The 12,605-nt window shown below is 50.4% G+C and overlaps 1 protein-coding gene across 3 annotated transcripts in view; it reads left to right on the top strand.

Moving 5' to 3' along the window:
• Positions 1 to 1,543: 1,543 nt before the first annotated feature.
• Positions 1,544 to 12,605, top strand: part of Sh3bp4 (SH3-domain binding protein 4) — an 84,755-nt gene continuing 73,693 nt past the window's right edge. The window contains exon 1 of one of the 3 annotated variants that reach the window (XM_030243890.1): positions 1,544 to 1,808. The gene's annotated coding sequence lies outside the window, so the exon portion shown is untranslated. The other 2 variants (NM_133816.3, XM_030243887.1) reach the window with 2 other exon arrangements.

Below are 12,605 nucleotides of genomic sequence, written 5' to 3' on the forward strand. Positions count from 1 at the left end.
GCCCACGTTCATGCATATTCTCCCTCTCCCTCTTTCTGACATGGTTTAGACAGGAGACATTCGGAGTCACGGCAGTACAAATAGCTAATATTTAGTGATGGCTACTTTGTGCTAGGCATTCTGCTGAGGCTTATGCTCTGTATTTAATTTTCATACTCAGAGGCAAGTGACTCACACAGAGGCCTAGAGATCCCAGCACAGCAGGCTGGCTCCTGACACGCCCTCCAGTCTGGATGCTTTTGTCTCCTCCACCCCCACCCCCTCCAACCATGTAAGTCACTTGCACCTTCAGGAGACTGCTTCTTTTAAGGTCGACAGCTACACTTAAGGAGTAATTGTACTCGTTTCCATGTTCTAAGAGAATATGAAATTCTACCCTCTTAGCCTTAGGTTGACCAGTATGTCTACCTGACTCCACTAGGACTACATCTAGAGCGGGGTGGGGGTGGGGGTGGGGGAAGGCGGGCAGCCCGAGTGCAAGGGTGGAGTGGAAGGGGAGCATAAAGAACACGGGAGATAGAAAACTGGCTAGTATTCCGACTCTGAAGCCCTCTCCCATGTGATCTTGCCGAATATGATAATCTGTGTTAACGTCTGAAGTCACTTAGAAAATATAAATGGTATCTGTCGCCAGCGATGATAGTGAAGATGGACTCAGTGGGCTGCTGGATTTGGATCTGTGGCAACATTGAAGACATGATTGCCACTGGTTCCAAGTGGAAGCCTTCATTCCCTGGCCTCACCACCACAGCAGTCAAAGGCTGGTTCGACCTCACTGAGGCAATCAACCCCTACAGGCCTCTGTCTACTCCCGTGAGAGATGACTCATGAGCTTGGGCTTTTGCTCCGCTGCCTCGCAGTGTGTTCATTCACTGAGCTCGCATCGAGCGTCTACTTCTGTATGTGAGTCTGGGCAGAGGAAGTGTAACTATGCTGACATGTATTCAGTTGCAATCTGCCTCGCAGGCAGCTCTCCTCCACTTGTAGTTGTTCCCTAAGCTGAGTTTTGTTTGTTTTTTCTCGGTTTTACTGCTTAACCACTCCCGGGGGATCAGAGGCTTCCCCAAAACAGAGCACCGGAGGTCTCCATCATCTTTGCTCATTTCTGGGTCCAGGGGTAAAGATCCCGAGGCCCTAACCCCACTCTCTTAACTGGCGCTGTTAAGGAAGGAGACAAGGAGTGTTGGCGGGAATCGCGCCGGAGCACTGGAGGCGCCAGTAAGCCAAGCCGCTTCTTTAAGTAAATCAGCGGCTCAGTCGGCCCCGCCCCTCCGGGACATCCCGCCCCCTTCATCCAGGCCCCGCCTTTACTAAGAACTGCCCTCCCCCAGCTCGAGGCACAGCCCCTACTTGCTCCAACCTCATATTGACCACGCTCATTTGAGCACACCCCGCCCACTTTTGCCCCAGTATCGTCTAGGCCCCGCCTCTCCGACAAAGACTCCGCCTTGAGAGTGCGATTCCGCCCCCGGTCCCTACGCCCCAGCCTGAGCTTGACCCGCCTCTTCCTCGCTCCGCCCCCAGCTTTGGCCCCGCCCCTCCCGCGGTCTCTGCTTGCGCTCCGCCCTCCTGGAGCCCGCTGTTTGCGCCCCGGCCCCGCCCGCGCTCGCGCCCCGCCCCGGCCCAGACCACCTCTGCGCCCGCTGGCGGGGGCCGAGCGCTCTGGGCTGTCGCGGCGTCTGGGCACCTCACCACCTCTGCTGCCTCGATCGCTGAGGCCGCGGTACCGGGAGTCGCGCGCGCCCCCGGCCGGGTGAGCCCCACAGGACAAGAGAACCGCAGGACCCGTGGGGCGCCATGCGAGCCAGGTAGGAGCCTAGGGTCGGACGGCGCACCCTATCCCCGCGCGCGCTGTGGCTTTGGGCAGCATCCCGGGCTCTGGGGCGCGGCTAGCCTGGAGCAGCTCCGAGCCCCTTGAGCTCCCGGTTCCCTGCCCTCTGTGGTCACAGCCCGACCTGGGCTGCGGATCGTGGTCGCTAGGGCCCGGGGCGCGGGGAGGGCGGAGGGGGTCGCGGCGCCACCCGCGCGGTTCTGAGAAGGAGCGAAGAGAGCGCGGCTTTGGGTTAAACTTGGTGACAATGCACATTTCAACTTCTTCGGAGAGCCCTCCTGGAGGATGAAATTGAAAACTCCAGTTTCTGTCTTGGTGATCGAGTGACCGCGCAGCCCCGAGGTGACAGCGCTGGGGTGTGCGGGTGGGAGCGGTTAGGATAGAGGAGCGTTGTTCTGCAAGTGCTGTTTACCGTGAAGCCGCCCTGCGCCGCCCAGTGTGTCTTGTTAGAGGGTTTGGGGGCCAGGAGGCTCCCAGCTGGGATCTGGCGTTGTAGTATGCAGGTTTGGGGGGCTTAGCGGTGCGGACTGTGGGGCTGGCTGGCGCTGGCCCTTCCCGGGTGTGGGGCGCCTGCAGATGCCGCGCGGGAGGAGTGGCGGAGAGCTGGCTGGCCGCTCTGCGTGCGCAGAAGGTTGTGGAGCCTCGTGGAGCTATGAGATTTGAAAGGGAATACCATGCTGGGCTTTATTCGTGTTTATTCTTCCCTTGTTAGTGCATCAGATTGGTGTTCTGTGATTTAGCAGCAGAAATAAAGTTCGTATAACTTTTGCTCTGATTATAAAAGCAATGAGTGTCCAGAGCGGAAATAAACACGAGATCTACGCCGATCCCACATTCGTTGGGGGTGGGGGGTGGGGATGTCGCAGCCTTGTAGATTTAATCATTGAATTATACCTGGCGCCTTCTTGCCTAACCTCAAGAAAACCCTTGCTTGAAACCCTTGATTGTCTCGTGCCCAAAGTTTGGAATTTTTGACCTGCCTTACCACAAAGGCTGTTTCTGATAGTTATGAGTACCCTTTTGATGTACTGGGGTTTCCCATGAGATGGTGGGTACAGATGGAGAGAATGGTGGTGGGAGGGCCGAAACCTCAGCCCAGTCCGTGGTTTTGGTACCGAGCCTTGTAAAAATGACAGTAATGATTCTCAATCTGCTTCCTGGGCCAACCATAAAAATTAATGGGTGGTTTGCAGAGCGTTTTTGGCATCCTTAGATGGACAGCGGCTGTATTTCAATGTGCTGGGGAGCATTTAGCTGTTACACAGTGTCATCTAGGTAGCTAGGTAAAACAAGCTACCTAGAGCTTCGCTACCCTGCCCAGGAAGCAAGATCTAGGCAGGCCCTAGGGATCCCAGAGCACACTCCTATTCTCCTGTTGGTGCTGGCTAAGTCCTTCAAAGTGAGAGGCTTGGAAGTAACTGGTCTTCTCAAGGATCCTTTCTGCAGCATCTTTTGGACTTGGGGGAGGGGGTTGTCCCAAAGTCAGGGGGCATTGGTGCCTGGTATATGCAAAGCTGTAGAATGTCCTGTAAATGCCTGCCCAGGTCACCCTCCAAGAGAGAACAGTTGGTCCTGGGAGGACACATGAAGTGAACAACCTGGTTTCCCAGCAATTTGTTTTATGTCTCACGTGTTTACCGACTGAACAATGACCGGCTCGGAGGCTGGCTGCAGAAATGCCAGCAAGGCCTCTGTGGACTTTCCTTTTTTTCCTGTTGTCCCCAGGTCCTGGCACCAGGCTTTAATGTTCTTACAGAACAATTAATAGGGACCCAGACCGAGAGGTGAGGCACAGGCTGCCTTTTGTCCTCACCCTGTCTCCCGGCAGGAGCTGGGCTGGACGATTTTCTTCGCGTTACTGGTGACCCTTTGATAGTTTCGGTTTTTTAATTGTTATCCCCACCAGCACTTTGATAAGGCCTGAGTCTAGTTGCAGATGTGAGCTCAGACAGGGCCTTGGAAGGGCCTGAAAGCTGGCTGGATACATTGTTGATGAGGCACCCTTCACTCTGGTTGTTGATCACACGGAAGTTGTGTTGCTAATTTTTTGGTTAGAGGTAGAAAGGGCTGGGGGTGGGAGGGGTCTTCCTAGTATTTCTCCTTTGCTGTTTGCTAATCCAGCAGCAGGCTGGAATTATTCCCCTTCCGGCTGTTTGCATAGACTTTCTTTCTATTCTAATGTTGATTTTAATCTGATAATGAGATGGGAGAATGAATGATGAATGGGGTTTACACCCTCGATTCGATTTCTGGGAGGCCTCTTGGGTTTGATTCCTCTGTTCCCAGCCAATTAAGAGCCTTTTGCTCTCTGAAACTGAATGGTGTGTGTGTGTGTGTGTGTGTGTGTGTGTGTGTGTGTGTGTGTGTGTGTGTGTGTATGTGTGTGTGTATGTATGTGTGTGTGTGTGTGTGTGTGTGTGTGTTTGCCTGTTTGCTTGCGCCTCCTGGGAGAGAAGGCTATTGGTGTCTCTCTGAGAGCCCATGACTTGGAGGAGGCCAGAGCCACTGTGTTCCTAACTTGCAATCCTGGCTCCGGGCACAGCATCTTAACTCCCAGTTGGAATCATATTCAGTAAGTGGACAGCTTTGTGGCTTCCTATGGCTTTGTTATTTTCAGGGTTGACACCTGTGTGAGATCGTTTTACCCTCTTTCTCCGGAGACTTGGAATCAGGTCCCTGGGACATTTCCCAGGACCCTAGAGATAAAGCACCAAGATTTCTTTGTCCCAAGGTTACTATCTGACGGCCAGGAATGGGGATAACCAGCAGATAGCTTTGTTAACCACCAGTGCACTGGCTGCTGCATTTGCCGCCCCATTTCCAGCACAGCTTCTAGTGGTTTTGTCTAGGTCCTGGCTGTAGAGAAACTTTGCACAACGCAAGCCCTACGGCTGCCCCTCTTTGGAGAAGTGACAGGAAAATTATTGACCAAAACCCAGGACACCCAGGGAACAATGCATCCACATTCAGTGTCCTCCAAGAGGCCTTGGCCAGCTACTCAGTAGGCCCCAGGGCATCTGCATTGCATAACTTCACACCCCAGGCATGGAGGCCAGCTCCTGGGAGAAGATGTGAGTCTCCAGAGGGCAGAGATTGCACAGTGCTTCAGAAATGAAGGAGCTAAGGCTGAGTTTTAAGGAGGAAGAGGAGACCATCCTATATGGAAGAACGTCTTTAGTTGTCTCCAAACCTTCAGTTGTCAGCATGCTATGGAGCACTGCTATCCATCTGATGGATGGGTAAGACAACTAGACATCTGCTGTGTAACAGTTTTCTCCATTGCATCCTGTGGGGAAGCTCCTTAAACAGTTAGGTGAGCAACTTAAAATAGCTTCAGGAAGTCCCTGAAACTGACCAGACTCACTAGGTCCCTTTCAAAGGAAGCAATAAAAGCTGAGAGTCACTCTCAGGCTAGCTAAACTGCAAAAAGGACTCAGAAATCAGATCAGCTTCCTGGAAGAGGCAGAGACAAATTGAGTTACCTAGAAAGGACATTCTCCAACCTGTTGAACTGCCTGAAGGCTATGCAGTGTGCTTCCAATTCCCAGCTCTTGTGAGCTGTCACCCATGCTCTGGTGACTCGGCTGTCTTGAGTCATTTTAGCTTCGGTAATTAAGCCCAATAAAACTCATTGGTTCACCAGCTTGGATTTTCGGTGTTGGCATTCGTACTTTGGTCTATCGAGGGCTCCCTTCTGGGGTGAATAGACGTGTATATTGTCTCCCCAGGACAAGCCTTTTCACACAGCATCACTCCTATGACACTTTCTGTATCGTTGGAATCTTCCTGTATGCACTTCAGGGAGTCTTGTTGACAGGAAAGCTGGCCGACTTCTGCTTGCTCTTCCACCTCGATAGGTTGATGCATGCTTGAGGCAGGATTTGAACTTGGACCAATGCATTCCAGAGCCTCTCCACCCCCATTCCTCCTCACAGAGTGCTGAAATGAAAGAAGCAAATAACTCCCAGTCATGCATTTGGGGAGTGTTAAGAAACAGGCATGGAAATAGCTGAAAGCCGTCTTTCTTAGGTTATTATAAACTCGCTCACACTCTGAAGGTGATGAAGTCTTTTTGGCCTCATGGAAGACAGCCAGTGTGCACCTCCTGCAGCGGGTGTCTTCATTGCTACCTGTCTGCAGGGCAGAGCTTGATGTATCTGGAAGATCTGAGGTTCTGCATCTGCAATAAGGCTAGCGGAATTGACTCAGAAGCCTGCCCCTGAACCACCGAGTGAGGTGTTCTGGCCTGATGACGTCACATGAGTTAAGATTATAGGAAGGCTGTTAAGTAAACGTAAGATAAGGACTCCACCTTCCTCTTTACAGCCAAATAAGTGACACACTAACAGGATTATTCTTATCTACTCAATGGAGGCCTGTCCCAGGAGAACTTTGTGGATGGAGGCCTGTTAGCGCAACTCTTCTGAGCTAACAACAACAACAAACCCCAAATCCTTTCTTTCAGAGAATTTTATAGATCCAAATTCTTTTCAGTCTTTTCCTGGCCACCATGAAGATCCCAGAACCTGACTGAAATCCGAGGGCCTGTTTACCCAGCCTCTGGTGTAGGAGGCCAGGTGCCAGGTGTGTGCTGGGAACCTGCTCCAGGGGAGAAACAAAGAGCCCGGGTGGCAGCCTTTGCCAATTGCTGTGGTGTAAACACTCCCACCCAGGCTGATTTTAAGCTCCCAGCGTGGGCTGGCAAAATTCCTACACGTTTAACCATATGCGGGGGCCAGCAAAAAAAAGTTTCAGATCATCTTGCATGTGCTGAGCCCCTCCACCAAACCCTTCAGTGATGTAACAGATATAATTGCCTAGCTTAGGCAGGGTCTTCCTGCGTGCAGATGTTGCAGAGGTTTTCGGTGGGGGTGGGGGGAACGACACTGTGCAACCTAATTTGACCAGCAAGAGAGCTTCAAAACTCAGACAAATCACTAGGGACTTTTAAAATGTGCTTTCTATTCCTACTTGGGCCTCTAGGTCTATAGCGGTGTGTGTGTCTGTGTCTGTGTGTGTGTGTGTGTGGTGTGTGTGGTATGTGTGTGTGTGTTGGTGTGTGTGTGTTGGTGTGTGTGTGTTGGTGTGTGTGTGTTGGTGTGTGTGTGTTGGTGTGTATGTGGTGTGTGTGTGTGTGTGTGTGTGTGTGTGGCACCGATGGAGGTCAGATCAATCTGTCACACTAAGGAGCTACCCACTGTTTAATTTTGCCTGCCTGTATGACTGTGCACCACATGAGTGTCTGGTTCCCGAGAAAGTCACAAGAGGGTATCTGATCCTCTGAGACTGGCATTACAGGTGACACCATCTTGTGGGGGCTAAGACCTGAACCCAGGTCCTCTGCAAGAGAGACAAGTGCTTTTAACCATCTCTCCAATTCTCCTCTACCTTGCTTTTGAAAACAAGGTCTCCCACTGGCCTCAGATTCACCAAGTTACCTGGTTGGCCAGTGAGCCCCTAGTCCTGGGGTTGCAAGCATGTGCTACCATGCCAGCTTCTTGAAGTGCGCGGTGGGGGATTGAATTCAGGTCCTCCTGTTTTACAAGGTAAGCACTTTACCTACTGAACTGTCCTCCCAGCTCATCTATAACTTTCAAAAGTTCCCAGATGATGCTCACATGAACCCAGGCTTCAGTATCACTGGTGTGTGTGTGTGTGTGTGTGTGTGTGTGATGTTTTCCCTGGTGCAGAAGATTATTCAAGGAAGTGCTGTGTGTTTGGGAGGAACAGGCAGAGGCCAGTTTCCCCAGCTGCCTTCTGGAGTCTTGTGTGGCCTTTTTATCACAGGGTAATGGTAGGTCCTTCCTTGCTGGGTTTTGGTTGCTTCTGGTTTGGAAGAAAACTGGCTAGAAGGGATTTGGTCCTCAGGTGTGTGTGATGAGGTGATCTTGCAGGTTAAAGCAGGGGTAAGGAGGTCCAGCAGCCTTCCTGGGGACCATCCAGGTAAAGGAGGAAAAAGGTCCAGGGCTCTGTCAAGGGTCTTTTTGAAATCATTGGGCTTAGCACACAGATAATGGGTGCTTAGATTTACTCCACCATGATGAGCAGTAAAGTAATTTTAAAGCCTAGGCATGCTCTTTAACAGCATTAGGTACACCGGAGAGAAATGCCCTTCCACTGTTAGCCATGCTTAGCAAGACATCGTCAGCCCCAGCCAGCTATGGTTAGCAGGTCTGGTAGGGAGGAGACATTGGATCCCCTCGGTGTAGTATGTATAGTATTGGAGGAGACATCAGGTCACAGGCAGGAGAAGAGAAGAAACACAGGAGAAAGGGGACAGGCCTGGGCTCTTCTCTGCTTTGTCGGCTCTGGAGACTCACTGTGAAGCTGCCACCTTGGGTCACCCGTGAAGGTGGGCCGGAAGGCTAAGGGTGTGCCGATGCCGAAGCAGGTGGCATCGGGTGCTGTGTTACAGTAAAGAGAACTGAGAGTCCTAGGATGAAGGCCTGGAGGCTTGCGGGTTAGTTCTGAAGGAGCTGTGCTGTTAAGACAAAGGAGAAGAGTTTCGAGTAGTAACAGAAGCAGATCCATCACTTGAGGGTAAGTAGATAGACAGGATGGCAGGAGCTAGGGTAGGGCCGAGATGCTCTCAGATATTCAGGGGCTGACATCACATGGGCAGTAGGATTGAAGGTCCAGGGAAGGAGGGAGAGACATTCTTCAGGTCTAGCAGCCTAAGAACAACCTGCAAATACCTGCCCAGGTGTTAATATCTGCAGCTCTTGCACAGCCTTTGTGAGGGCTGGTGGCGGGCTTTTGTTCTAAAGACATGGCTCATGATGTACCTTCATCCCCAGGGTCCATCAGGTCTCCCCAAACAGAGCCCCCCCTGGTCTCCCAAGGTCAAGAGCTGACCCGTACCATTTATCTGTCTATCCAGTGTCCTTTTGCCTTTACCTCTGTGTGTGTGGTGGTGGTGGGGGGGGGAGTTAGTCTACCTGTGTGTGTGTGGGGGGGGGGTTAAACATGCCTATGTGTGGGTGCATGTGTATCTCTGTGCAGGTGCATGTGTGTACATGTGTATGTGGAAGCCAGAGGACAGCCATGGCCATCAGTCCTTTACTTTATGAGACATTCTCTCTGACCTGGAATTCGGCAGTAAGCTCCAGGGGTCGGTTGGTCAGTCTGTCTGTCTGTCTGTCTGTATGTCTTTGAGTCCCCAGTACTGTGATTATGAGTGTGTGCTGTCACACTCTGCTTTTGCTTTTATTAGGTTCTGGAGATTGAACTTAGTCCCTTTACTGGCTGACCTCCTCCCCTGTTCTTTATATCTCATAATCTATGCATCTTCTAGGCACAACGGGGTGCACTGGCCGAGTGAAACGCAGTGGTGACTCTGTCTGACAAGCCTAACTTTCTCTTTTAAGGTATCTTGGCACTCTAAAAACTTAGCATATATGACCAGAGTAATTCCTGGCTTATTTTATGAATAATAATAAGCTTACTTAAAATGCTGTCAGGTAACCATCACAGAGTTGTATACAATTGAATTTTTAATTCAGGCAGATATACCCTGCCTTTGTCTATCAGTCTTATGTTATTGCTTTTTGTAAAGGGGCTTGAACGTTCAATAGCTTTAGGATACAAAGTTGTCTGTGGAATATGCTAAAAAATTCAAATGCATTTAAGTGTTTGAAATTCACCAAGGACTATGGCTCTGACAGACAGCATTGTCAGAAGTTTGCATGTAGTCCATGCATGTATGGAAAATCGGGGTACTACCAGAAAACAATTCACCTATGAACTACTAATGCATCGTGCTGGTCCACAGCAGCCTGTGTTCTGTGCAGCCCAGTGGCACTAAAGGGGTGAGCAGAGCATAGCCACATGGTCCTGGCTGCTACAGTTTATTCTCAGCCAGACATCCTATCACAAAACTTGTGTTTCATTTCAGAAATATGTTCCTAAAGCCTTTCAAAGAGCAGTTCTATTCCTGGCAGGTACTGGGAAACCTTTGAATAGCTCACCTTTTAAGGGTTGGGGCCAGGAAATGGCATTTGAATTTGGTACCTCTCCAAGACCATAGTGGAGATAAGACATCAGGATCCATCGTTATTCCTGTGCGCACCACCACACCGAGTTTGGCTTATGTTTTTATCAGAATTAGGAGAGAGTCAAAGGACTTGTCATTGTTTGGACACACACACACACACACACACACACACACACACACGCTCACACACGCTCACACACACACATACACATGATACCCACTTGAAACAACTGTGATTTTTAACATAAGAGTTTCTTCTGTGGTTTCAGATTCTTTCTGACTTTATCGGACTTTCCCCTCTGTCGTGCATTGCGACATGTCTGTAAGTAGCTGTTTCTTTGTGGTCTGTCAAATCTGAAATGGGCTAGTTTGCATAACCAAAGTCATCCAGGAAGATCCTGGCTGGGAATTAAGTAAATGAAAGCCTATTGGGGGTTCTCCTAGCGCGCTGCATTTGTACCAGGCCGTCGTGGCAAACAATAGCTGAAAGAGACTTTGGTGAGCTAGAATTTGAGAAGTTCCTTTCCCCAGAGGCCTCTACAGTGGCCTTTGGCTGGGCCAGTTTCGAGTCCCAGTGCAGAAGAACCTGGGCTTCCCCGGTCTTTCCTTTTGAAGTTGGGTCTGTAAGTGTTGACCTCAGGGCGGACCTCTTGCTATTGGGATTTTCAAAGGATATCATGAGAAGTGTCCACACCCTGTCCCAGGTAGATTTGGGATTCATCCTGACTTAGGGCCTCTTGTGAGTCTTGTGTGCACACTTCTGTTCTTAAATATTGAGTAAATGGAGCATTTTGTGGTCAGGGCAGTGACCTGATGGAGGTGTGACCTGGTCAGGATGTCTTCTCATCAGAACAGAGTACTGGGTTTTGGTTCTTTGGACCTTCCAGCTGACCTTTAAAGAGCAAGTGTGTTTACCTTGCCCTTTGTTCAAGGTCCTGGGAGGAGGAGGAGGAAGAGGAGGAGCCCCGTAGAGGGAGAGGAGGGGGGTAAGGTAGAGGAAGAAGAGAGATGAGATACTGCAGTTTGTGCTCCAGGACCCAGACGTAGGTTGGTCTGCTCTGCCTGAAGCAGAGAGAGACTCTAGGAAGGGAGGAAGCAGCTTGCTAGAGGATCCTGTGCCTTGCTTGGCTGGGGCTTGGGGAAGCATGGTTGCTGCACTGTGAGTACTTTATAGATGCAGGAGTTGTCCACAAAACAGATGCTTTTTCCTTTTCTAAAAATTATCACTGTTCCCCCCCCCCCCCCCAACCAAAATCTGTTTCTGCATTGAATTTGCATTATTACTCAATAACTAAATGTTCCTTTTAGAACACAGGAGAGTGTTAAAGGGGAGGAAGTTCACAGCAGTAGTCTCCACACAGATGACGGAGCCATTCACATTTTTATGTGAGATTTGAGGGTACTACGGCATGGTGCTTCTGGCTACAGGGATCTGTTTTGGACAAATACTTTTTTTTTTAAGGTGCTTGTCTGAAGTCGATGTTTTCAGGTTGATAAATAGGATCTGCATTCCTGCTTTTGACTCTAGGTTCGTGTTGAGGTTCATCATGCACATTTTATATTTATTGAGACGGGGGGGGGGGGGGTCTCAGTATGTAACCCTGGCTATCCTAAAATTCGCTGAAGAGACCACGATGGTCTTGAACTCGTGGGAGATTCTCTTGCCTCTTTCTCCAGAGTGAGGGGGGGCTGGTAGTAAAGGCATACTTAACCGTGTAACCACACAGTTCATAGTTGCTCTGATCATAAGCTACATTCAGGGAATATCTCATAAACATAAGCATCGTTCAGTACAAGCTTCCCTTAGAATGAGTCAAAATCTATAAAGCCCTTTTCACCGTGATTGACTATTGGCGACTCTCATCCTGTACAGTAAAGCCCCTCCCGAGGCGATGCTGCTGGGGGCAGGTTCTGTTTGCTCTAAAAGCAGTCCCCCTTGCCCACCTCTCCTCGGGGCTGGTTCCCTAAGGTGCACTACTCTTGGAAGTTGTGTTTCTCTTGGGACCCTCGGGTAGGGTGAGGGGCTGCACCTAGGAAGGGGACAGGTGGTGACTTTCATGTCTTCAGGTTTGAGAGCCAAGGTCTTGAGCTCTCCAGGTCGCCTAGGAGAGACTTAGGGGCTCTCTATCAGAAAGACTGCACTCTGCCTGTGATTTAGCACAGGGAAAGGCGCCGACCTGACTTTGGGAACCTCTGTGTTCATTGAGAGAAATCCTGATCCCGGCTGCTGACTGCCCCAGGTCACAGTTCTCTCTCCAGACTGCAGTTCAGTGTCACAGGACTTCTTCAGTCTGGCAAGAGAGAAAAACCAATTTATGGGTGGAATATTTTTTTGGCCTGTCTCCTGAGAGTGGTTTTGGCATTGGCTGTGCGTGTGACTCATCTACCCATTGGTAACATGAAGCAGCATTTTGGGGGCCTTGTAAAACCCTAAGGAGGGTCATGGACTGGCTTGGCTGGCGGTCTGAAACACTCAGGGCTCATTAGCTTTGCGATTTGGTTCTGAGTGCCAGGTGCTCCCTTTATTGGGTTTGAGGTCAAGCGCTGGGCTTAATGTTAACCCACTCACTGCCTGACTAAGTAGGTAAAGGAGGTATGGAGACCCCAGAGACAGCTCTGCAGGGGTGTCTACTCATCGCATGAGAGAGTGTTAAAGTACACGGGGGAGGAAGGTAGGGCTTACAGATTGAAGTTGGGGCAGGAGAGGAGTCTCAAGCCTTAGGTCATGTAGGAATGTGTAGGTCAGGGTAGGTAAGGTAGGAGTTTACCCGCTAGTTGGTC

Source organism: Mus musculus, chromosome 1 (genome assembly GCF_000001635.26).
Source record: "Mus musculus strain C57BL/6J chromosome 1, GRCm38.p6 C57BL/6J".
In the NCBI taxonomy this organism is placed as follows: Eukaryota; Metazoa; Chordata; class Mammalia; order Rodentia; family Muridae; genus Mus; species Mus musculus.